A 25,196-nucleotide genomic window follows, 5' to 3' on the forward strand; every position below is an offset into this window, starting at 1 on the left:
TGCCACTCTTGGTTCAATCATTATTCTTTGTCCAATCCGAGCTTTTTGTCCTATTGGAGCTCTTGGTGCAATCAAAGCTGGCTAGGTCTGTGTCTCAGGGAGCAGTTGCAGTCTCAGAGGATTGTTGGGTTTGAGGGATAGAGTGGGGCTTGTAGTTTACAGGGTCCAGTGAAGGGTAATAGTTATTAGGCCTGCCTGCAGGAGTCCTGCCTGCTAGCCTGCAATTAGGGCTGCAATAGGTGAAGGTATAGGTACACTTGTGGTGATATATTGTGTCCCCCAATATATTGTGTACATGTAGTTGAAAGTTTTCCTGGTTAAGCCCAACCTCTGTAGCCCCATGGACCCAAATAAACACAGAGGCTTATATTATTTATAACTGCTTAACCATTAGCTCAGGCTTATTACTGACTAGCTCTTACACTTAAACTAACCCATAATTAATATTTATGCTTAGCCACATGATTTGGTACCTTTCCTTCATTCTTCCTCTACATCTTGCTTCCTCTATGTCTGGCTGACAACTCCTGACTCAGCCTTTCTCTTCCCAGAATTATCCTTTTCTGCTTATCCTGCCAGGCTTTTGGCCAATTGGCATTTTATTAAAACAATGTACAATAGCATTGTCCAACAGCATGCATCCTAATAAAGCTTATCTGAGGATCAAAGGAAAAAGTGAGCCACTACAGTAAACATAGAAGTCATGCAATGGTAGCATACACTTTTAATGCTAGTGTTTGGGATGCAGAGATCAATCCAGATCTCTTTGATTTCAAGGCCACACTGGGAAACACAACAAGGCATGGTAACACATGCCTTTAATCCCAGCATTAACCATAGAGGTCTATTGGTCTGTACAGACAGACAGGAAGTGATATAGCTGGGCAGAGAAAAGAAGTGAGATGCAGAATAGAAAGGCATGTAGGCTTGTGTGTAAAGGAAGTAGGTCTCTTTGGCTGAGAATTTCCAAGTAGTAAGAACATGGCTAGCTTCTTTCTGCTTTTCTGATCTCTCAGTTTTTACCCCTATATCTGGCTGCAGATTTTTATTAATAAGACCATTTAGCAATTCCTCTTACATGTACTGGTTGTGCCCTGGAATGAAAGCCTATAAGCTTGGGTGATCTGCTTGGAGAACAAAGATTTACCTCTGACTCCAATCAGAGCTTGTGGAGTCTGTGTCTCAGGGAACAGCTGATGTCTGAGAAGATGGGTGGGTTTGGTCAGAATGTTTCTTTAAAAATTAAGTAGTCCTGTTTGGGGTTCACATATGTTAAGATTGTAATATCCTATTAATGGGTTTTTCCTTTAATGAGTATAAAGAATTCCTCCTTTTTCTATTCTGATTGGAATAGAATAGATTGAAGCCTATTTTTATCTGATATTAGAATAGTAAAATCTGATTTTTTGTTAGTTCCCTTGACTTGACACACACATTTTCCAACCTTATATCCTATGGTGCTATCTATCATTGGTCATTATCTATTTATGTTGAAAAAATGCAAATATATTCATCCTGTTATTTGATCTAATCTTTTTACTGGGGAGTTAAGAGTATTAATATGAAGGATTATTGAATAATTTATATTAATTTCCATCAGTTTATTGCTTTTGTGGTGTTCTGTTACACCTCTTGATTCAGTGCTCTGCAATGTTTATTTGTTCCTTGTGTCTTCTTGGACATGCTCATCTACTCTTCTACTTTTTGTTTTTGTTTTTCAAGATAGGATTTCTCTGTGTAGTCTTTGCTTTCCTGGATCTCACTCTGTAGCCCAAGCTGGCCAAGAATTACAGAGATCTGCCTGCCTCTGGTTCCTGAGTGCTGGGATTAAAGGCATGTGCCACCACTACCAGGTCTACTCTTCAAAACTAATTTTTTTCAGTATTCTATTCATAGTTGGCTTAGTGGTGATAAATTCTTAAAATTTTGTATGGAAAATGTCTTTTCTCAATTTACTATAAACAATCATTTTTCTTCTATCTTTAGTGTTTCCTGCTTTGCAGAACATCAGTCCAATCATTTCTTGCTTTCATAGTCTCCCTTGAAAAATCAGGTGTCATTTTGAGCCCACCTTTAGATTTGACTTGATATTATATTAATTTTTTTTTCATTTTGCATGCCAACCACAGATCCCCCTCTCTTCTTTCCTCCCACCCCTGAGCCTGGCTCCCCCAAAATGCCCCTGTTCCCTTCTCCAACAAGGTAAGGCCCCCATGGGGAGTCAGCAGAGTCTGGTACATTTAACTGGGGCAACTCCAATCCTCTCTCCTTACATGGCAGCTGTGGTGCCTCCATGACACTGGAGTAGGCCCTCTGCATTAGCAAGAATGTTGTATACCTTGATCGGCTTAAGGTGCTGGCCCTGACTTGATCTTTATACCTGTGTAGCTCCCACATCTTTTCTTCATCTTGTATGATTATTGTAGTGACTATATGAGGAGTTTCTATTCTGGCCCTATATATTTTTATTCTGTCTATCTCTTGGACCTGTGTAGGCATCTCTTTCTTCAGATTTAGGGAAATTTGTCCTATAGTTTTGTTGAAAATAGTTTCTCTATTTTTGACCTGGATCTCCTTGCTTCCCATATCTCTCATGCATAGGTATACCTATTATATAATCTCCCAGTGTTTCATTCTGTTCCATTTTGGGGGAGTTGACTCTGGCTTTAAGTCCCAAATCTTCAACATTGTTCAAGAACTGATAGTTAATGCATGGTTTTTATCTCATATAAATATTATCTCATATATTAAACTCATAAGATCAGATATACTCGATTTTGACCAAAGGTCAAGAAACAATTATAAATAATTCTCTATGTACCCTCTTTCAAAGCAAACAAACAAACAAACAAAACCACTGTTATTTTTAAAATGTTTCAATAGGTAAGGTGGTCTTGCTGAGTGCTGAATTAAATGTTTTTATTTCCTTGCAGAAATTTCAACTTCTCATACTATAAATGTTGAAGTCCTGATTTGAAAGTGGTTTTCCTAATGTAGAAATGTTTTCAGTTTTTAATATAACTACACTTCTGTTCAAACTTAATAATACTTACAAGTCATTGAGTAATCATAATGCTTATTAAGCAAAATTCATATCAAGGGTCTATAGTACTTCTCTCTGTTGCTTAGGAAAAATAGGAATGGTTGTGTATTTTATTACTCAAATAAACTAAAAATGGAAATTTATAACTAAAGAAAATGGGGAAAAAGAAGGGAAGTGGAAAAATGGGTACATGCAATAAAGATTAATTACAAAATGATGTTTGTAATTAATTTTCATATATTGATTTTGAAGTAAATGGTAACAACTGTATTATGCCTTTTCATAGCAATTTCTTACAATTTTAAAAAAAGTAACCTTACAAATGCCTTTTTCTATATATGTATGTATAATTACCTTATGTTCAAGTATGTGTAAATGTTTTGCATGTGGGAGCTGGAGGTTGGAGCAAGTGTCCTTTTCACTCTCTTTTCAGCTTTTTGGTTGACACAAACTCTCTTAATGAACATGGCATTCATGGACTTGCCTGTCTGACTAGCAAGAACAGGGTGCTTCTATCCCCATATTGTCAGTGTTGGGATTACATAAACTTATCTCTTTCTCAATGATTTATTTTATCAAAGTGCTGGAAAATCTAGACTCCATTCCTCATACTTTTCTAACAGGCACATTGTTGGCTGAGCCATCACCCAAGACAAAGGAATTAAATTTTTTTTGGACAATCATATTGCAGTGAATCAAAGAAACAAACAGGTTCTAGGACCAGAATGCAAACTCATCAGGTAAAGGTATTTGCCATTAAGACTGAGGACCTGAATTCCATTTGATTGTCAACTCACACATGGCAGAATGAAGAAAAGGATGCCTGAAAATTGTTCTCTGACTTATGTGTGAATGCTGGGCATTTTTATGTACACATACACACACAAACACACACATACAAATAAAGAAGTATAGAAAAATATAGAGCAACCAAAACAAGATGGATATTAACGGTCATGATGTGTGTAAATTTCCCCCCAAAACTGAGTGCTTTTTATCTGTAAGAAGTATGAATTTCATTGATTGCCCTTCTATCTAAAAACAAATGTAATTCTACATATGCATGATCCTATCAACTAATAATAAAAGTATCAATTATAAAAGGAAAAAAGAAGTATGCATTTATGGCAAGTGAAAACATGATTTTTTTTCCTTCTGTATGTTAAATTTTTATAGATAGGTACATAAAAAGCTGAAAAAACTCAATCCAAGAACAGTTTTATATCTAAATATTCCAATCTTTCAGTTGAAAACCACCCATAATCACTTGCCTTGTGACATATTAAGGTTTGAAATAGTGGGTGCTAAGAAAAGTTATCCATCTTCCTTGAAATCTTGATGTGAAGTTTTTGCAAGATCATATGAAATGTGACATTAATCTTCAAACTAAATCACCATGTATCACTCATTTTAAAGCCTCTCAGAAGAGATAATAAGTGATGTCTGTCAACATGGCTGGTGTGAATAGCTGGATAGCTGCTTCCTGCCACATCTAGCAGTTTCATGAAATCTTTTTTTCTATTTTTAAATGGGATATATGTCTACAGAGAAATAGTGTCTTTTAGCACCATTGAGAAAATTTCTCTAGCAAGTTAATGTGTCTTAGCATCTCAGCACATAACCCTTCCATTGATTATCTATCTCTTCTTCATATTAACTAGAGTCAGTATGCCAGTATTGGAGCAGTTATTTATTCACTTAGACTTCTATCCTTTATTTTAACCCTATATTGTAATTTTATCATCAGTTTCTGTTTTATCTATTTATTTATATCATCTCCTGAAATAAAATATGTGGTGGTATTATGTTCCCTAAAATATTGTGCATGCTAATAAACTTATCTGGGGTCAGAGAACAGAACAGCCACAGTATTAAACATAGAAGATAGGCAGTGGTAGCACATGCCTTTTATCCTAGTATTCCAGAGGCAGAGATCTACCTGGATCTCTGTATGTTCAAGGATATAGCCAAGCATGGTGACTCACACATTTAATCCCAGAAAGTGAGCCTTTAATCCCAGGGAGTTTTGGCAGAAAGCAGAAAGGTATATAAGGCATGAAGACCAGAAACTAGAAGCTTTTGGCTGGTTAAGCTTTCAGGCTTTTAAGAAGCAGTTCAGCTGATATTTATTCTGGATGGGGACTCAGAGGCTTTCAGTCTGAGGAAATTAGACCATCTGAGGAATCGTTGAGGTGAGGTAGCTGTGGCTTGTTCTGCTTCTCTGATCTTCCAGCATTCACCCAAATAACTGGCTTCAGGTTTGATTTTATTAATAAGTAGCTTTAAGATTCAAAATATACAAAAATAGATGCTCTTATTTTTCATTGCTCTGTTTAGTAGTTGCTATTGCAAGACCTTGACCCAATACTTGAGAGGAAGAACTTTACAAGGTAAGCATATTGAATATATGTTGCTAGTATTAGTTAATAAAGAATCTGTTTTGGCCTATGGTGAGGGAGGATAAAAACCAGGAGGGAAATTCAAGAGAGATACAGGTGGAAGAGGGCAGAGTCAGGGCACATGCCATCCAGCTGCCCAAAGAACAAGATGCTAGCAGACCAGTAAATTGATGGCCATATGGCAAATATAGATTAATATAAATGACTTAATTTAAGATGAAAGGGGTAACTAGCAAGAAGCCTGAGCCTTAGACAAAACAGTTTGTAACTAATGTTAATTCTCTGAGTGATTGTTTTAAAAACAGCTGATGGGCTGCAGGTCCAGGATGGGACATAACAAGTGTCCAGCTACAACAGTCAGAGTTTCAGAAGGTTGAGACCATACTCAAGATACTTGGAGAATTGTGGCCATTCTGGCTGCATGAGATTCTGTTCCTGCCCCCCCCCCCAAAAAAAGTATGAGAAAACAAACCCCTGTCATCACCAACAACATAGTATAAGAAAAAAATGCAGAGGGAAATTATTGAGTGGGGCTTAGACCTTACAATTTCTTGGCCTTGTGCAACTGAGCAAAACACTGTGTTACTGTGGTGTATGGCAGAGGAAGGCTGGCAACCAGAGTCCCAGGAAACAACCAAGGATAAGAGACCCACAGGGTGTGTCACCAGGGATTGCCCTCCTCAGTCTCAGCCTTACTTTACCAAAGGAGACACAACCTTTTGAAATAGTATCCCATCTTGAAATCAAGTGATCAAACTGTGATTCCTTTTGTGTAGTAAGAAGATTTAAACCATGTGGTTTCTGTCTGATACAGATTTATTAAGCAATACTTGTTGCCAGTGTGTTGCACAGCAGAATTTTATCTCAGAGGTCATGGCAGTGTGTAATTTATTTTCACATTTATTTACTTTCCCAAGTTTAAGAAAGGATGAGTTCTATGCCAGTAATTTCAAATTGATGGATATTTTACTTGCACTAATGGAATGAATATTTCACTTAAATTATAACATTTTTTAAATTCAAGTTCTGCCTGGTAATTACAATTATATAATCGTTGTGTCAAAATTATATAAATATGTATTTTACTCATTATATCATAACTGAGCTTAATCATTATTTCTAAATCTAGTATTTGCTGAATTTATACATTTGACTACAACTCATCTCATAATGATTTATAATATGACATGGAATAGCACTGTTTATGAAAGAAATTGTTTGAAGTCTTCTTTATAGAAAGTTGACTTTTATTCTTTCAAGGTATTAATTTACTTTTGAATTTTTAAGAAGAATCTATATAAAATATAGCATTTAATTATGCTAAATTAATGTGCTGGTTATTATTTTTTTGTTACCTTGACACAAGCTTGGGTCAGATGACATCACCTTAAAATTAATTGTATAACAGCACACTGATGTAAATTATGATAGGGGGGTAAGGGGGCACCTGGACATGAACCAGGGAGCTCTTGATCTGTAGTCAAATGCTCTACCACTGAGCTATACCCCCGTAAATTATGATGTTAGAGAAATATTGCAAAATGTTTAGGTTGTCGTTCATTCAAATTTTTCTGGATATTTACTTCGAGATTTTTATGAATGAACATAATATACATTGTCCAAGTCCATCCTCCTTTCCTACTTCTGATTGTGTAAAACCATAAGTTCACTTGGTGTATCTACGTGTTCCAGTAGATGGCCATATATTCATGTTTAGCCTCTCAGGGACCACATCCCTGAGGATAGCAGATTCCTTCTTCCCTAGCATCTATCAATTTTCCCTTGGGTTGGGACTTCATAAATCCCATGGACAACCATGCTGAGCTTTTGGCTGGCTTGGTATTGTACAGCTCTTACAAATGCAGTCCTGGCAACTGAGAGTTCATGTGTGTAATAGTGCTCTCATACCTGCCCAATATTGTTTGCTGTAAATGTCTACTACACATAGGTTTTATAATCCTTCTGTCCTTCCTTAATGATCACTGAGCCTTGAGGTTACAAGTGCGAAATAAATATTCCACATAGAGCTGAGATGCCCATAGTCTCTTTTCCTCTGTGTGTTGACCAATTGTGGGTCTCTGAAGTAATTACTATCTCTTGCTGTATTGTTCATGGTTCTCTAGAGAAACAGAAATGGCAGAGTCATATATATTATTGTGGCTTACATATTGTGGTAGCTATTGTAACAATGGCTGTCTCCCACTGGAAAGTTCAAGATCCAATATTCATTTGGTCTATAAGGCTGGATGTCTTAGAGAGTTTTCAAGTATATGCCAGAATCCCTGTCGTGGATATCGCTCTGTACAAATAAAATGATGTTTGGCCAGTGGCTAGGCAGGAAGTATAGGCGGGACAAGAGAGAAGAGGATTCTGGGAAGTAAAAGACTGGAGAGAGACACTACCAGCTGCTGCCATGAGACGCAACATGTAAAGACACTGGTAAGCCACGAGCCATGTGGCAAAGTATAGACTAACAGAAATGGGTTAATTTAAGATAAAAGAAGTAGATAACAAAAAGCCTGCCACAGCCATACAGTTTCTAAAAATGTAAGTTTCTGTATGCTTTCTTGGTTGGGTCTGAGCGACTGTGGGACTGGCGGGTAAGAGAGATTTGTCCTTTTGTCCTGACTGGGCCAGGCAGGAAAATTCTAACTACAAATCCCAAAGCAGTATGTTGTAATACTATTGAAAGAAGTAACTTGTCAGTTAAAGTAAGGGTAAGCAGGCAAAACACACACACACACACACACACACACACACACACACACACACTTCCTTCTTTAGTGCCCTTCAGATATGTCAGCAGACAGTGTGGCCTGAATTAAGGAGATTCTTCCCACCTCAAATGATTTGGTCAAGAAAAATACCTCATCAGTATGGCCAAGATTCGCGGGATTTAGTTAATTCCAGATTTAGTCAACTTGACAACTAAGATTTATCATTTCAGTGGCAAAATGGCTTCTCAAATAAGGGTTGACCTATAGACTAACCTATTGGTATACTGATAAGAACTTAGAAGTCAATTTAATATGATATCAATTTAGTAGAATACTTGTATTAGGTCCTAACCTAAGGGTTGTGACATAGCCAGTAAATATTTGGGCATAATTAAGTAACAGATATGATTTTTAGCTTGTGAAGTATGCTCTTAATCCAAAAAGTGATTGGTTACTCACGTATCATTCATTTCACTATTATGTTTGTGGGCATATCATGCCATTCCAATAGTTATTGCAGATTGTGGTATTTTCTTAGCTGAATAATACTGTTAATAGATTTCTTCTCTGGTAGCATAAATAGAAACTTCTGGAACTATGAATGCAAACTTGTAGAAATAAGGCTTTTGGGTCAGTACTAGGCGAAGGTCATCTAGTCCTCTCATCACATATATGATGTCTTGAGCAATAGAGTCTTACAGTGCAGCTGGGAAGGTAAACAGGATCCTTGACAACCTACAGTATTTGGGGATCTATAGAACAGTAAGCAGCAATAACTATGCCTTCCAGTGGTTTTTTTTAAATAGCCTATGGTATTTCGGAAATACATAGGCCCCCACCAAGTAGATGACAACATTATTTAAACTCTTCATATATTAATATGCATATATTTTAGGATACCAATATTAACAATATTTTCAAAGATCATATAATGTTGTGACTATAAAGAACAAGTTAAGTAATACAACAAAGATATTGGAGGGTATCAAAGCTGTCCACGAGAGGAATCACTATGCTTGAACTTTCTTGGGACTATAGTATGTTCTTGAAGGTTAATGTAGAAAGTGAGTTGTTCGGAACGTTTTATAATCTGTATTTGTTACTTATTTCTGCTTAATATTTTCCTATGAAAGGCCTCAAACTTTCTCTGCTGGCCTTTTATCCTATTGTAAAAATTATAAAATTTATTACATTATTTTTTCTGAAGAGAAATGCATCTGATATCAATGAACCATAAATAAATGTGACGGTGATCAGAAGACTTGTGAAAATGCAAATCGATAAATCAAGATAATGAGAGCTATCAGAAAATACAAAAAAATGGAGAATAAAGGAGACAAAAGAGGTCAGTGAAAGGAAGATGTCATTAAGGGAAATTCTTTAGGTCCTGATGTACATTTCATTGAGTAAATATGTACAACCATGCACTGGTTCCCCGCTGTAGAATGCAGTTTCTAGTCTTGAAGAGGACCTGAGTTTGTTTCCTAGCCCCCATGTTTGGATGTTGGTTGGCTCACATCAGCTTGGAGTTCTGGCCACAGGGGATCTTCTAAGCTGGGAGAATGATTTCATATAAGTGGCACACATCCCTCCACACGCATAAATCAAAAGCAAAAATAAACCTTTAAAAGAAAGACATACAGCACATATTCATCACCAGCACTATATTTTCTCAGTTAAAATAGTAAATGGGAAGTTAAAAATATCACAGTGTCCTTTCATTTCACATTCTGCTGTACAAGGTAATTAAACACATGGTTTCAAAAAGAAATAAGAAAAATGGTGTCAACTAAGTCCTACAGCTAAAGAAGCACTATTTAAAAAAAAAAATCAATTTGCGGAAACACAGGAAGCCAACTTTCAGAAATTATAACAAAGCACATTGTGGCAACCATCCTACTGTTTATTCATTTCTTAAAATAGTACAAGCATTTTCACAAACAGACAAGTTATTCATTATGAAATATCCCCAAGGAACCCAAGGAATAGATTTTCTCCAAGAGGGCTACACATTTCTTCTTTGCAAAAGAAACCTATTTCAAAAGTAAGGTGAAAAGCTCAGTGAGAACACTCCAGCTGCTCTGAGCATGCGTACTACCTTACAGTGTACATACATGGATATTTGTAGACTGTGTGTTGTACAATTTAAATAACGGAATGTATATTCTCACTGAATATTATCTGCATGAGACCTTTGCAAACTCCTTCATTGGAAACTATATCCACTTTCAGAAAGTGAAGCTTATATAATGACAACATTGTATGTTTTGTGATTAATAGTTATTCAAGTTTTAAGTATACAAATGCTATGAAAATGGTTTATTTTATTTCCTCAAACTCTAAAGCCTTAAACATATAACAATAACACTACAATATAAGCACTTTAGTCTTTGATCAGTGGAACAATATAGCATTATTTTAATACCTGTTAGTGGTGTTTATAGCTAAACATTTTCAGAGCCACATTTTATGACACTAATTAAGAAAAGAACAAATATTTGTTTTCCTCAATATACTGGCATGATTATGAACAGGAAAGGCATGCTAACGTGAAAATGGATACTTCAGCTGGACTAGCAGTTATATTTGCTGCTCTGTAAACAATTTGAGATAGTGCTATTTAGATTACACATATAACTTTAAATGTAGAAAGACATATCATTCGATAAGTTAGTGATTTCCTTTAATTGAGAATGTAATTACCTTCTGAAACTTCTCCTGTGTGCCTGTTGTTTCAATAAGTGATATAACTTCCCAAATCAACAGTTATTCAATGTAGTATCAAATATTTAACCAATATACAAATTAATCTGGTCTATGGGTGAATATATTTGCTACCCACAATGAAAAAAATATTTCTGGTAAAATATATACCTGTCTACTCTGTATTCGATTATTCATTCATCCTTTACTTCGAGTAAAAATATTCTACATCTCCCTATAAAACTAGAAAATTATAATCATCTATATTTCCCCACAGCATATTCTGGGATATGACACTATATTTATATGAAATATTGGATATGGTATGGAAATTTTCCTATCAATTTTTACACTGGCAAAGAAGAATCTATCACTTAGTGAACATCTCTGCTTACATGTCCCTTGAATTCCTTATCTTACTTTGGAAAATGTACAAAAATTAGATTTTGTTCTATTTTTGAACCTTTAATATGACAACAACCTATAATCATACAAAATTTAATATCTTCATTAAAACAAACAAACAAATAAACAAAAAAAACACAAAGAAAGCAACAATCAAAGTTGGCATAGCACTGAAGGGATTTTACAATTAGTTTCACATTTCAATTTTCTTTTTTATGGTTTAATTCATCAAAAATGCGTTCAAGTAACAAATGAAGAAGTATAGTTTCAATTAAATTAACAATGACCATGAGAGAAATGTAGAAACGAAAACATTAAATCAGCTACAAATTCAAATGCAGGTTTTCTTTGACAGAGCCAAATATCAGTGTTCGACTAAAAGAATATAGCAATTAAATGATGCGTAATGAAAATCTGCCTTACTCAGAGACCACTGCATTGCCTTGCTACAATCAGAGAAGCTTCCCCCAGTAGAAAGTGAGAAAAAATACAGAGACCACAAGCTGGACAGTATGAGGAGAGTGAGAGACCTTGAAACACTCAGCCATAAACAGTGTCTCTATTGTTTGGAAGGAATCTGGAGTAAGAACCACCTTGGCTCCCTTCCCCATCTCTTTCCCTAAACCTGCCCCTACAATGCCTGCTCCTCCCCAGAGAGTCCCAGGACAACTCCCACAGGGGATATATAAGCGGCATCCGTGGTTCTTCTGGTCTAGTGTCCCTATCTTCTGTCTGTGGGGCAGGGAATCTCCCTGGAAAACTTCACCCATTAAACCTGTGCTTTTCCTGATTTGCTCTGATTCAGTTTGTTGCGATTGCAGTGAGTCAGGCCTTCAGGAGGCCTAAACTTATCATTTATCCAATCATTCCTCTCAGGGATCAGGGAATCCTGAGGAAGAGGAAACAGAGAGGCTGGAGGGGATGATGGAAACCAAGGACCTCTGTCAACAGGACTGATGCACATAAGGACTCATGTAGATGAGGCAGCAGGTACAAGGGCCTTCACTATTCTGCACCTAGAGCTGAAAAAAGAAGTGAACATATGCCCCCGTCCTTAACTCTAAAGCTACCTCCAATTTCTTAGCATTAGCAAATAAATAGTTTCCTCTAAGAGAGTCTCACTGGGGCAACAACAGAAAATAAGCTTAAAGGTGTTCTTGGAGGTTCCTTTCTTTGCAATGTCATAACAGCGCTATTGTTTTTAATCTCATTTTCATTTTCATTTTATTTATACATTTTTCTTTCTTTTTACCCTTCAGATCATGGTATTTCTAAATGATTTCCAAGTGTGCAAATGAGTGAGCCTCTGCAGCTCTATCTGTTTCTCATGCCTTTCCTTGGGCACGTTTCTGTTTGTTTGATTTGTTGTATTTCAATGTGCTAGTTTTTGTTCTAATTATATTATATTTTATTTAGTATCACTCCCTTTGAAGCCTGTTTGCATTCTAACGTGATGAGAGGGAAGGCCAAGAGGAACTGGGAGTAGTGGAGGGAGGAGAAACTGTAATCAAGATATATTATACTTTTAAAATCTATTTTCCCTAAGACACAGTAATTAACCAGTTAATAAGGATCGATCCAAGAAGATTGGTAGTTTCCAAACGAAAAAAAAATACAAGAATTATAATCTTTAAGAAAGGAAATGGGGGGTTAATGAGCAAGGAATGAGGGTACATTTTATCTAGAAAGTACATATGGTACAATTTTAGCAAATGTTTTTATAAGTGTAATGAAATGCTAATTCAAATGATGTACCCTTACTTTTTCAGGATAGTCTTCTTTTACTCTTCATTCCACCCTCAAAGTTTAGTGCTGTTAATATATCACTCACTAAAAATATTTGTATAGAAAATAAGTCTTGGTCTTTATATTTGGGGCAAGGATAAGCCTGAATCCATGGGACAACTGGATAGGAATAACTTCTGTTGTTGTTAGAATTTTAATCATGGCAAGAAATATGAATTAGTCCTTTCATTTTCTTTTTTTTTTTTAACAAAATAAAGTATAATAAGATCAAACAAAATTGGTCACATCAAAGTTACCCAGAAGTGTACCCTGATCCCCTTGTCTCACTGTTCTGATTGTATGATGACTACTGAGTCTTCTGTTAAGTAGGATATATAATTTTTATTAAATTTCTTTTTATTCATTTTACATACCAATCACAGATCCCCCTTTTCTTTCTTCCTGCCAATCAAGCCTCCCCCCTCAACCCATCCTCTATTCCCTCCTACAAGAAGTTAAGGCCTCCCATGGGATTCAGCAGAGCCTGGTACACTCAGTAGAGGCAGGTCCAGGCCCCTCTCACTGCCTCAAAGTTATGCAAGGTGTCCCACCATAGGTTGTGGGCTCCAAAAAGCCTGTTCATGCATCAGGGATGGATCTTGATCCAACTACCAGGGGGCCTCTTTAAGCAGATCAAGCTGCACAATTGTCTCACTTATGCAGAGGGCCTAGTCCAGTCCCATGCAGGCTCCACAGGTGTTGGTCTAAAGTTTATGAATTCTCACTAATATGACTCAGTTGTCACTATAGGTTTCCCCATCATGATCTCGTTGATGCTTGCTCATAGAATCAAGGTAGGATACAAATGTAATAATAATGTCTGCTGTTTTATTGGTAAATAATTTCTGAGTGAAAATGAAGTATAAATCCATGAATTGTAAGGCTTGTCATTTTTTCTTTTTCTTTTGTATTTATTTATTTATTTTTATTATTATATTTGTGTTTTAATTTTACACATCAGACATGGGTTCCCCTGTCCTCCCTCTCCTGCCCCCATCCTCAGCTTCCCCCCATCCCCTTCATCTATTCCCATCTCCTCCAGGGCCAAGACTCCCCTGGGGATTCATTTAAACCTGGAGGATTCAGTACAGGCAGGTCCAGTCCCCTTTTTCCAGGCTGAGCAAAGTGTCCCTGTGTAAGCCCAAGGTTCTAAACAGCCAGCTCATGCACTAAGGACAGGTACCGGTCCCACAGCCTGGATGCCTCCCAAGCAGTTCAAGATATACAATTGTCTCACTTATCCAGAGGGCCTGATCCAGCTGGAGGCTCCACAGCCTTTGGTTCATAATTCATGTGTTTCCATTCCTTTGGCTATTTGTCCCTGTGCTTTTTCCAATCTGGGGCTCAACAATTCATGCTCTTACACTCCCTCCTCTTCCTCAACAATTGGACACCTGGAGCTCCACCAGGGGCCTGGCTGAGGATCTCTGCATCAACTTCCATCAGTTATTGGGTGAGAGTTCCAGCTTGACTGGTAGGGTGTTTGGCCATCTGATCACCAGACTAGGTCAGATCAGCCTTTCTCTGGACCATTGCCAGCAGTCTACAGAGGATGTATCATTGTGGATTTAAGGGGAGCTCTCCAGTACTCTGCCTATTCCTGTTCTCATGTCGTCTTCATTTATCATGGTCTGTTATTCCTTGTTCTCCCTTTCTGTTCTTGATCCAGCTGGGATCTCCTGCCCCCCTAAGCTTTCTTTCCCTCAAATCTTGCCCTTCATTACTCCCACTGTTGCCCAGGTTGTTCATTTTTTCATAGTATCAAATAATCAAATATTGACAATTTTAGTTTTTTATAAGCAATGTTTGACATGTAGTGCCATATATATGGATTATGAATAGATATGTAACTGTAGATATAATAATATTTCATAACTCATGAACTTTTCATGAGATTTTATTCTGAAGAAAGTTATTATGACTTTAAACACATTTATACAGTGTACCATAATCAAATTCAGTCCCTCTCTGTTAATACTTCTATTCCCCAAACATTCTCACCACCCACACATTACTAGTACAAACCCATGTTTACTTCTTTTTCGTGTCCACATGTAGTACAGAGTATGTGAGTGGTACTTGTGAGTGTCTTTTTGTGTCTCTTTTTTATCAACTAAAATAATATTCTTTGTTTTGCTCTATTTTCCTACAGATGTAAAAGATTCCTTTCTTGATTGTTGCTAATATCCCACTGTAAATACACTCATTTTCTTTTTCTATAATTCTATTCATGAGTACATAACTTGACATTGATATATTATCACCTGTATAATATGGCACAATAAACAGGAGTACGCTGGTAAAAATATCTATTTTTAATAAAAGTAGAAAAAGGCCAATAAGACAACATTCTGGAAAAGAAGTATCAGATGTCAGTTTCACCCTCATCTACCATGCTTTCCACTTCAGTTGCCATGACTCAGTTTCATCCATGCCCATCCCCTTTCAGTTCATACATCTCAGAGCATCCTGGATTTTCTAGATATAATGCATCATGTGTTAGTACATGTCAGCACCATACTACATTGGTAATATTTGACGTCTGTAGTATCTTTTAAATTTTGGCAATTTTTCAGCTATTAGTTTTGTTGTAGGCTCAAGCCAAGACTTTAATAAATATTTATAGGAGAGTAAGATAATCATAATTCTATTCCATATATTATATGAGGAAGTATGTGGCTATCAATGTATACTGAAAAAGAATCCTTAATTTCCCTATAGCACACTAAGTAAAAGGAGAGAAAATTACCACCAAATAGTTTCTACCCCAAGTATCTGAAAGAATTTAAAGATTTAAACAATCTGGAGAAATGGCTCAGCAGCAAGAGCTCTTGGTGCTCTTGCAGAGAACATAAATGAGTCCCAGCTTTCAATACAAGATACAATAACTGCAGCTACCATTGATCCAGCCCCATTTCTGGCTTCTGAGGGCATCAGCCTCCATTCATCCCTACACACACATAAAAATACACATAAATACAGGTGAATATTTAGAAGATACCATCAATATATAACTTAGAAAGAAATACTTTAAATCGATACTTTGAAACTGAAATGAATACAATCTTAAATGACTTGCAATGTGAGGAATTAATTATCACTCAGGTTGGTTTCCACATCACCCACTGTAGATGTATCCTGCTTGTTAAATAAGAAACACAGAACCGATTGCAGAGTTAAAAACCATGAGGTCAGAGCAAAAGCGGAAAACCTTACCCTTCACTACTTCTGCGGTTCCTCCTCTCCGCAAGAGACCTACTTCTGTGCGTCCTGTCTATTTAAAGACATTCTGTTCTGTTTTCTCATTGGTTGTAAACCCAGCCACATGACCTTCTTGTCACTGCCTGTTTGTACAGACCTCCAGGTCGTCTATGGTTGGTATTGAGATTAAAGGCATGTGTCTGCCATGCTGGCTGTGTCCTTGAACACACAGAGATCCGTCTAGCTCTGCCTCCCAAGTGCTGGGATTAAAGGCATGCCCCACTACTGCTCGGCTTCTGCTCTGGCTTGCTCTGACCTCAAGGCAACTTTATTGACATACACATAAAATCACATTTCAATACAAATAAAATATCACTATAACCCACCATGACCTTTGCTCTGTATACTCTTACTGATGATTCTCATATCAAATATTATGATGGAACTCTACTGTGTTAACATTACTTTATCATGCAGTTTTCTTTTTACTATCTATGTAAGTTACATGAAAAATGTCCAAAGGCTTCAGAATAGATGAATAATCATCACTACGTATCATACATGTAGGCAAGGAAAGCTAATGAAGTCAGAAGAAAAAGAGGACTAATTTTACAAACACATATACACACAAATAAAACAAACTAGTTTAATATCAACAGAAAACTTTGATTATATATTTATATGCATAATGAAAACATCAAATATGATTGTGAAAAGCAAATTCAAATTATATTTCTGGATAATAATATATATTGTTTTCCAGAGTTTTACACAATATATCCAAATCATGGAGATTCAAAGAAATATAATTCTCCATTTAATGCCAATACTGCATTTATATTAATAATGCAAATTTAAAATATAATAAACCCTGTAATAGCCTTAAGGTATGATATGGATTATCTAATATTTCATATACAAAGTTGTGTAAAATAAGCTGGGTGGTGGTGGTGCATGCCTTTAATCCCAGCAATGGGAGGCAGAGTTAGGCACATCTCTGTGAGTTTGAGGCTATCTTGGTTTACAGAGTGAGTTAAGGAAAGGTGCAAACCTACACAGAGAAACCCTGTCTCAAAAAAACAAAAACAAAAACAAAATAGCAACAAAAATGTTTAAATTAAAAAATTATACCACTCTTGGGTATACACCCAAGGAATGCTCAATCATACCAGAAGGACACATGCTCAATGATGTTCATAGCAGCATTATTTGTAATAGCCAGAACCTGTAAACAACATAGATGCCCTTCAACTGAAGAATGGATAAGAAAATGTGGTACATATACACAATGGAGTACTACTCAGCAGAGAAAAACAATGACATTGTGAGGTTTGCAGGCAAATGAATGGATCTAGAAAAAATCATCCTGAGTGACATAACCCAGACTCAGAAAGACAAACATGGTATATACTCACTCATAAGTGGATACTAGATATAAAGCAAAGAATAACCAGACTGCAACCCACAGCTTCAGGGAGGCTAACTAGTAAGGAGAACCCCAGGAAAGACACAGGGATCACCCAGCAATGGAGAAATGGATGAGATCTACATGGGCAAACTGGGGGTTAGGGGCACAGTAGTGGATGGTAAGGGATAGGGGATGAGAGCTTAGGGGAGCGGGAGGTTCAAGCTGCAACAGGAATAGAATAGGGGAGCAAGGAAAGAGATGACATGATAAATGAAGGCACCATGGGAATAGGGAGAAGCAGAGTGCTAGGGAGGTCCTCAGGAAACCACAAGGATGACTTGAACATAGACTACTGTTAATAGTCTAGAGAGTGCCTGAGCTGGCCTACAAATAAAATATCACTATATTTCCCCTTTTCTATTTTAATAAAAAGAAAAAAAGGAAAAAATTATAACTAATATAAGAAAAACTATATACAAAAGTACAATAACTATATATACCATATATACAAACAATAAATACCTAAACAATGTCTAGTCCATTTGTATTTGACAAATTCAGAGGAAATAATTCCATTATCTATCCTATTTTGGTAAGTTCAGAATGTACCTGATTCACTTTTTATCCTAACTTATATTACCAATGGAACTGTCTTATAACATCTTTCAAATTTATACACTTACAGCTCTTAGTGAGTTTTTCTGAACAAAAAAGTATTACAATGTAGGACAACTAAAATTATGATGATTTGAGAAATTGGGAACATACTTCATAACCTAGACAGGCAATATAATACTATTAGTACACTAACTACCATAGTTAACTGTAGTCAACTATTGACTGTAGTATATTTCAAAATATGTAAGCTTAAACTTCTTGTCAAACAATAGTTCAATTTCTGTAAGGAGAGTGCTAAGTCATATTTGGTAAGACTTATATACTGATTAGGCTACAAATGTGTCAGAGTTCAAGATAGAGATGCACCTTTGTATTTCGTCTAATGTAATTTGTAGGAATATATCTAAGATTAGCTGAAGCCGCTAAAATTATTTTGCATTTCTTATCTGGATGAAATTGAGAGGTTGCAAAGGATAATAAATATTGAGAGTTTACCAAAGTTAATTTAAATATGAAAATTTTAAAAAACGTAGAAGAATATACACAATCATTGCATGGATTTATACAAGGTATAGAGAACAGAAGATGTCTCTTCTTAAAGTGTGATGTTAAAATATATCTGAGAGAACTAAGATCAGAGGCTTTTCCTGTGAATTTCTTTTACTAAGTATTCTGGCTTGACTATGCTCACTGAATTTTATATGTTGTAAACTTAATTCTCAACTTTAGAGAATAGATACAAGAATTTAACAAGGTGATTAGATTATAGGAGCCTGACTTTTAGGACTTATATTGCAGATTAGTTATCTCAATATTGGTTCTCACTAATGACAAATTTTGACTTTCTCTGATGTTTTGTAGGTTTGTGATTTTTTTTTTTTCCAAGACAGGGTTTCTCTCTAGCTTTGAAGCCTGTCCGGGAACTCACTCTGTAGACCAGGCTGGCCTCACACTCACAGAAACCTGCCTCCCGAGTGCGGGGATTAAAGGTGTGCACCGCTACTGCCTGGATTGTTTGTGATTTCTTACCCCTCCATATTTCATTAATTCGTGATGTAGAAAGGAAGTACTGGTCACAAAAAGACCCACTGACCTTCAATTCTCCAGTTTTTAGTACCACAAGAAATAAATCCTTTTACTTCCTCATTTACTTTTTTTCAGGTATTCTGGTACAGCAGCATACATAAACTAAGATATTAAATGTTAGAAATTATGCAGCAAAATACCTTTCTATGCTCTGTCTCCTTAAAACACCTGAGCAAGATATAATGATTCAGGAAGACTGAAAAAAATCAGTGCTTTCTGGACATGACAAAAAAAAAATTACACATGAAATCCTGACAATTGAATTTGTCTGCATAAGACATAATTAGATAAGCCAATCAATATACCATCATATATAGGGGAAAAATATAGGCACCTAAACATTTAACTGTTAGACAGTTGTACTTTGTGAGAAGAAAGAGAGTGAGTTCTTTATGGGTGTGGTCCAAAGAAGGTTGACTTTGCTCAAGTGTATGGACCCTAATTTATTTAAATATTTGTATTTAGACAACAATTTTACTCAATGAGCTATCAAAAATCTATATCTATATCTATCTATCTATCATCTATCTATCTATCTATCTATCTATCTATCTATCTATCTACCTATCTATCTATCTATCTATCTATCTATCTATCTGAGAGAGAGAGAAAGAAAGAGAGAGAGTGAGTTTGTAAGAAAACTCTTAGGAGTTTGTATGGGGAAGTATAGGTTACATATGATCAAAAACATTGCATAAATGTATAAAACTTTCCAAGAATAAATAAAAGATACTACATCAAAACCAACATATTTTGTGTTAGGCTTGTTTTATGAGAGTAAAAATAAACATAAATCACAGATAATGTTTAAATGACTTGATTGGAGTCTGAACACATCCCCATCAGGATTTCCCACTCTCCCCTTTTTGTTGATGATTGTGTGTGGCTGCACTAGAAGCAACTCTTCTTTCCTGCAAGGTGTCAATCTTTCACGGAACTCCTCAGACCTATGAAGCAGAAGGATTATGTTGGAATAAGGACCATAAAATACATCACTATTATTGCTGTACATCTTTTGAACATATTTGTTTTTCCATATACAGTAATCTTACACTATGCTTTCTAAGATGCATGAATTCAAGACAACCAAGTAAATATGAAATACTATGTGACCTATAGCTATTTTGGAATTTCAGGTTGTATTACTTCTAAACATTTAAATGTGAGAAATAGATTCATAATGAAATGATACTGAGTGTTTTCCTCTATTTCCACAATTCTACTTCCTTTTATGAGTATACAACTATAAAGAAAGGAATATTCTAAATTCTTGCTTCAGAAAAGATTTGATTTTTCACATTAACCAGAAATTGATAACAAAGATATTATATACATAAACACAACTCCAATATCGAAAATAGAAAAAGCAGAATGTTTAGTATTCTAGTAAGAAACTTAAAAATCTCCATACTACAGACCTTATTAAAATTTTTCTGTTCTGAATGTACCATTTTGACATTTTAACTTTATTTCCCTAGGGTCTGTGGGTGAGGCAACCTTCTGCTTAGCTTTATTGCAAATTTAAAGACTTTATTTTCATTTTGTTGGTGTTGACTCATTTTCATAATTGAGGATATTTGCTTGATTAATTAACTTTTGTCCATGTTTTGTAAAAGAGATATGCTATCAAAGATCTCATGATAAAAATATAAATGATAATGAATATAAATGATGTATTGAAATGTAATTCTAAATTAAATGTATTATATCAAGGAGATGACTGTGTTTTATTCAATTCCATATTTTTGTATTTATTAGCTAAAAATATTTTCTAGACCTGGTGAATTCAGTATAAAATCCAAATTTTATTTATTTAAAATCTTATTCCACTTAAAAATTAATCCCAATAGACAAATTTCAAGCAAAGAATTTTTCACAACTTGGCCACTTTATTACTGGGAAATACCAAAGCTTCCTGAGGTACAGAGTCCTAGATGTTAAAAAAACTCTTTATGGGATGGAAATTAAAATAATGCATACAATGCACTAATGAGTTTCCTTAGACACATGCTGTATGTTTGCCATAAATTTCACAAAAAATACAGTATGACCATGAACAGAATTTTTAAATACATGTTAAACATTTAGGAAAAAGTAAAGCAACAAATATATTAATAGTGTTTAAGGGAATGTAAATTTAGTGACAAAAATAGGTATTGGGGATCAATAGTATTTCCTAATGGTCATGCAGTCATCAGAGTTTCTTATCAAGTTGGGTTGTTCATAATCATGAAAGTTTGATGCCAACCCAGAAAATATGGCAGCTGCACATAGTTTGAACACACACACACACACACACACACACACACACACACACCTGATTGTTGGGCCACTTTCTTCTTCTTTGGCTCAGTACTACTGATTTCTGATCACTGTTCCACCAATAATCCCTGGGTCTTTAGAGGAGAAAAAGTGTAATATATAGAGAGACCTTTACACAGTCACTTATTCTCTGCATTTTGTCCAGATGTCAGTGTCTGTGTAGTTGGTGTCTGCTTCAAATAAAAGCTTCTCTGACAAGAAATGAGATATGTACAAATCTGAGGTGTAAGGCTAAGTCACTCAGATTTGATTTAATACTATGTTTAGGAACAAAATAGTAGGGACTTAAAATGTAGCTTTAAAACTATGTTTGGAGTGGATGAAAGTTTTACAGAGTAATTTCTGAACTTAGTTCTATAACTTCACAACTTCAGTTGAAACTGAACTGTTAGGTTAGTTCAAAATCAAATCAAAACTGAACAGCAAATTGCAATAAAAGACAATGTGTGGGATACCAAATAACTATTGGGGACCTGATATTTACATCAGAACATAGAAGCACATTTGAGACTTCCATGTAATATGATAGAAAGTAATCTAAGTAAGCTATCTAAGTTTGTTAAAGTAAAAAAATAAAAAATAAAAATATGTTTGGTTCCTGAGGAGGTATCTCAGTTAAGTGCTTCCTTTTCAACTATGAGAGTTTGAATTTGTCAGAAAATCCATTAAAAAAAGACAAGAAGACCAAGATGAAGATGAAGAACAAGAAGAACAACAACAACAAAAACAAGACCAAGAACAAGAAAAACAAGAAGAAGAAGAAGAAGAAGAAGAAGAAGAAGAAGAAGAAGAAGAAGAAGAAGAAGAAGAAGAAGGACAAGAACAACAAGAACAAGAACAAGAAGAACAAGATGAAGAAGAACAAGGAGAAGAGGAAGAAGAAGAACAGCAACAACAGAAGAGCTTTTCATATAGCACTTGCTTGAACCCAAGCACTAGTTAAAAGAGAAAGGATCTCTAAATAGTTAGCCTACTACTCTATCTTCTGACCAAAGAGAGGTCTGTTCCCTTAAAAACAAAACAAAACAAAACAAAACCAAAAAATAATTCCTAGGGAATTATACTTGAGGTTGAGATTTGGCTTCCATGTGGTATCGCACATGCATACTTACAAGCATATGTGAATGCACATGAACATACACACACATGAACACTAAAAATATACATCTGAATATTATTGTTATAGATTTCCAAGTTGCCCATAGGCTGGTGGTGATTTGGCTCCCATGAATTGTAAGCAAATACTCCCATTTCTCTCTATTCTCAACCACAATGTGGGCCACTAGACTTTACCTTTTGGCCATACAGCAGTTGAAATGGTATTATCTTGACATTGATTTTTGTCTCTCATATTGTTAATGACTATGAAGATCTTCACAATGAATACTGTGCTAAAAGAGTTGTACTGTTTTCATTTTTATAGTTTTCATTCATCATGAGTTTCTAATATTTTTGTTACATAACCTTCACATATTATTAATATTAATTGATTTTCTTGAAGTATAGAGAATGGAACATAGGGAAATGATATTTTCATAAAGTATTATACAAGTAAATGCTTTTGTGCCATATGCTTTTCATGAGCCTTGATTAATAATTCTATCCATCATTCCTAGATTGAACCTACCATACTGAATTTAACATCTGAGATGTTAAGTTTTCTTCCTTTATACAAATTTACACTTTATGAAAAACATGACTGTTTTCATACCTCAAGTTTTTTATAGGCTTCTGAGATTTGTTGCTGTTTTTGTAAACTTGAAATATATTCTTTTGTACCAGGAGCAATACTTCATAACTGACTGTAACACAATAGCTATACTTTTCTGCTGATAGTGAATAGTGGCTCTGATTTCTATCACACTTGAATAATGTTGCATTTAACATATTGTTAATATTATTTGGTGTCCCTTCCTCTCCTTCCTCTTTTTCTTCACACACACACACACACACACACACACACACACGCTATAAATGTTGATCAAATTTGAAAACTTAAATGGTTTTCTTCATCAAGTCCTGTCAATCTAATTTAAAATTGAAAAGAATTTACATTGTTGGAGTACTGAGAAAAATACCCCTCAATAAGTAATCAAGTAATAAGATCTGTTCATTATATTTCTATTTAGCAAACATCTGGAAATCAGTATCAGGTGAGAATTTAGGCTTTGTGAGAATTGATTAGAATAATGGCATAGAAGATGAAGACCAGTTAGAGAGATTACATATATTTACATAGTTATGGAAGTAAAAACCAAAGAGAGTGCTCGAATTTCCACCCAATCCTCTTGGCAACTACAGCTGTCCCTCTGCCTTCAACAGAGTGACCATAGGCTGTTCTTTGACATTATTTAATTAATCCCAATATAACAAGCCACTTAACCAAACTTTGTAAATAGTAACATTTTCCTGGGATATTTGGCTTGGTACTTAGGTTTTGTTTTGGATTCCTATAATCATCCCTAAATATGAGAGATGTTGAGAAGAACTGAAAAAATTCAAAGGCTGGTTCAGAAGTAAGGAAATGTCCCAGACAGGAGAATGGAGATAAAAAAACAATGACTTTCATTTTGTGTCATTTTTTGTTTGTTTGTTTGTTTTTATTTTTTGAGACAGGGTTTCTCTGTGTAGTTTTGGTGCCTCTCCTGGATCTTGCTCTGTGGACCAGGCTGGCCTCGAACTCACAGTGATCTGCCTGGCTCTGCCTCCAGAGTGCTGGGGATTAAAGATGTGTGCCACTGCCACCCAGTGTTAACATTCTTTATTATTATTATTATTATTATTATTATTATTATTATTATATTTTTCTATTCATTTTACATACCAACCACAGATTCTCCTGTCCTCCCTCGTCCTGCCCGCCAGCCTCCCCAACTCATCCTCCTTCCCTGCCTCCTCCAAGGCGAGGTCTCCCATGGGCAGTCAGCAGAGCCTCATACATTCAGTTGAGGCAGGTCCAAGCTCACAAAGTGTCTCACCATAGGCACTAGATTCCAAAAAGCCGGCTCATGTACTAGGAACAGGTCCTGGTCCCACTTCCTGGGGGCCTCTAAACAGTTCTAGTTAAACAATTGTCTCACTTATCCAGAGGCCTTGCATAGTACCATGGGGCTCCTGTGCTATTGGTCCACAGTTCATGTGTTTCCACTAATTTGGCTAGTTGTCTCTGTACTTTTTCCAATCATGGATTGGAGATCTCTTGCTCAACATTCTTTATTGGCCTCCCTTGTCTTTTTGTTCTTTTTTTGCTGTTCCTCTAACATCGAATTTGATACTTTTGCTGTAAATGATTGTTATCTTTCTTGTACTTAGTTCATTAACTGATAAACAACATAAAAACAAAATCCAAATAAAGTGCAATTTATTGTTAAAGTTTGAATATTATAAGAACTATTTTATTCATAAAGAAAAGAACCATAAATTTAAATTTTCTATCACCATTAAATATGTATTGACTTTTCATACATACAAAGTGGTTGGAAGGGTATTAGGAGAAGGCCTCTAGCTAC

The 25,196-nt window shown here is 35.6% G+C and overlaps 1 non-coding gene across 1 annotated transcript; it reads right to left on the reverse strand.

Moving 5' to 3' along the window:
- Positions 1-6,880: 6,880 nt before the first annotated feature.
- Positions 6,881-6,952, reverse strand: Trnac-aca. Its single transcript has one exon. It is a non-coding gene; the product is annotated as a tRNA-Cys (tRNA).
- Positions 6,953-25,196: the final 18,244 nt, after the last annotated feature.

This window comes from Onychomys torridus, chromosome 6 (assembly GCF_903995425.1).
Source record: "Onychomys torridus chromosome 6, mOncTor1.1, whole genome shotgun sequence".
Lineage (NCBI taxonomy): Eukaryota > Metazoa > Chordata > Mammalia > Rodentia > Cricetidae > Onychomys > Onychomys torridus.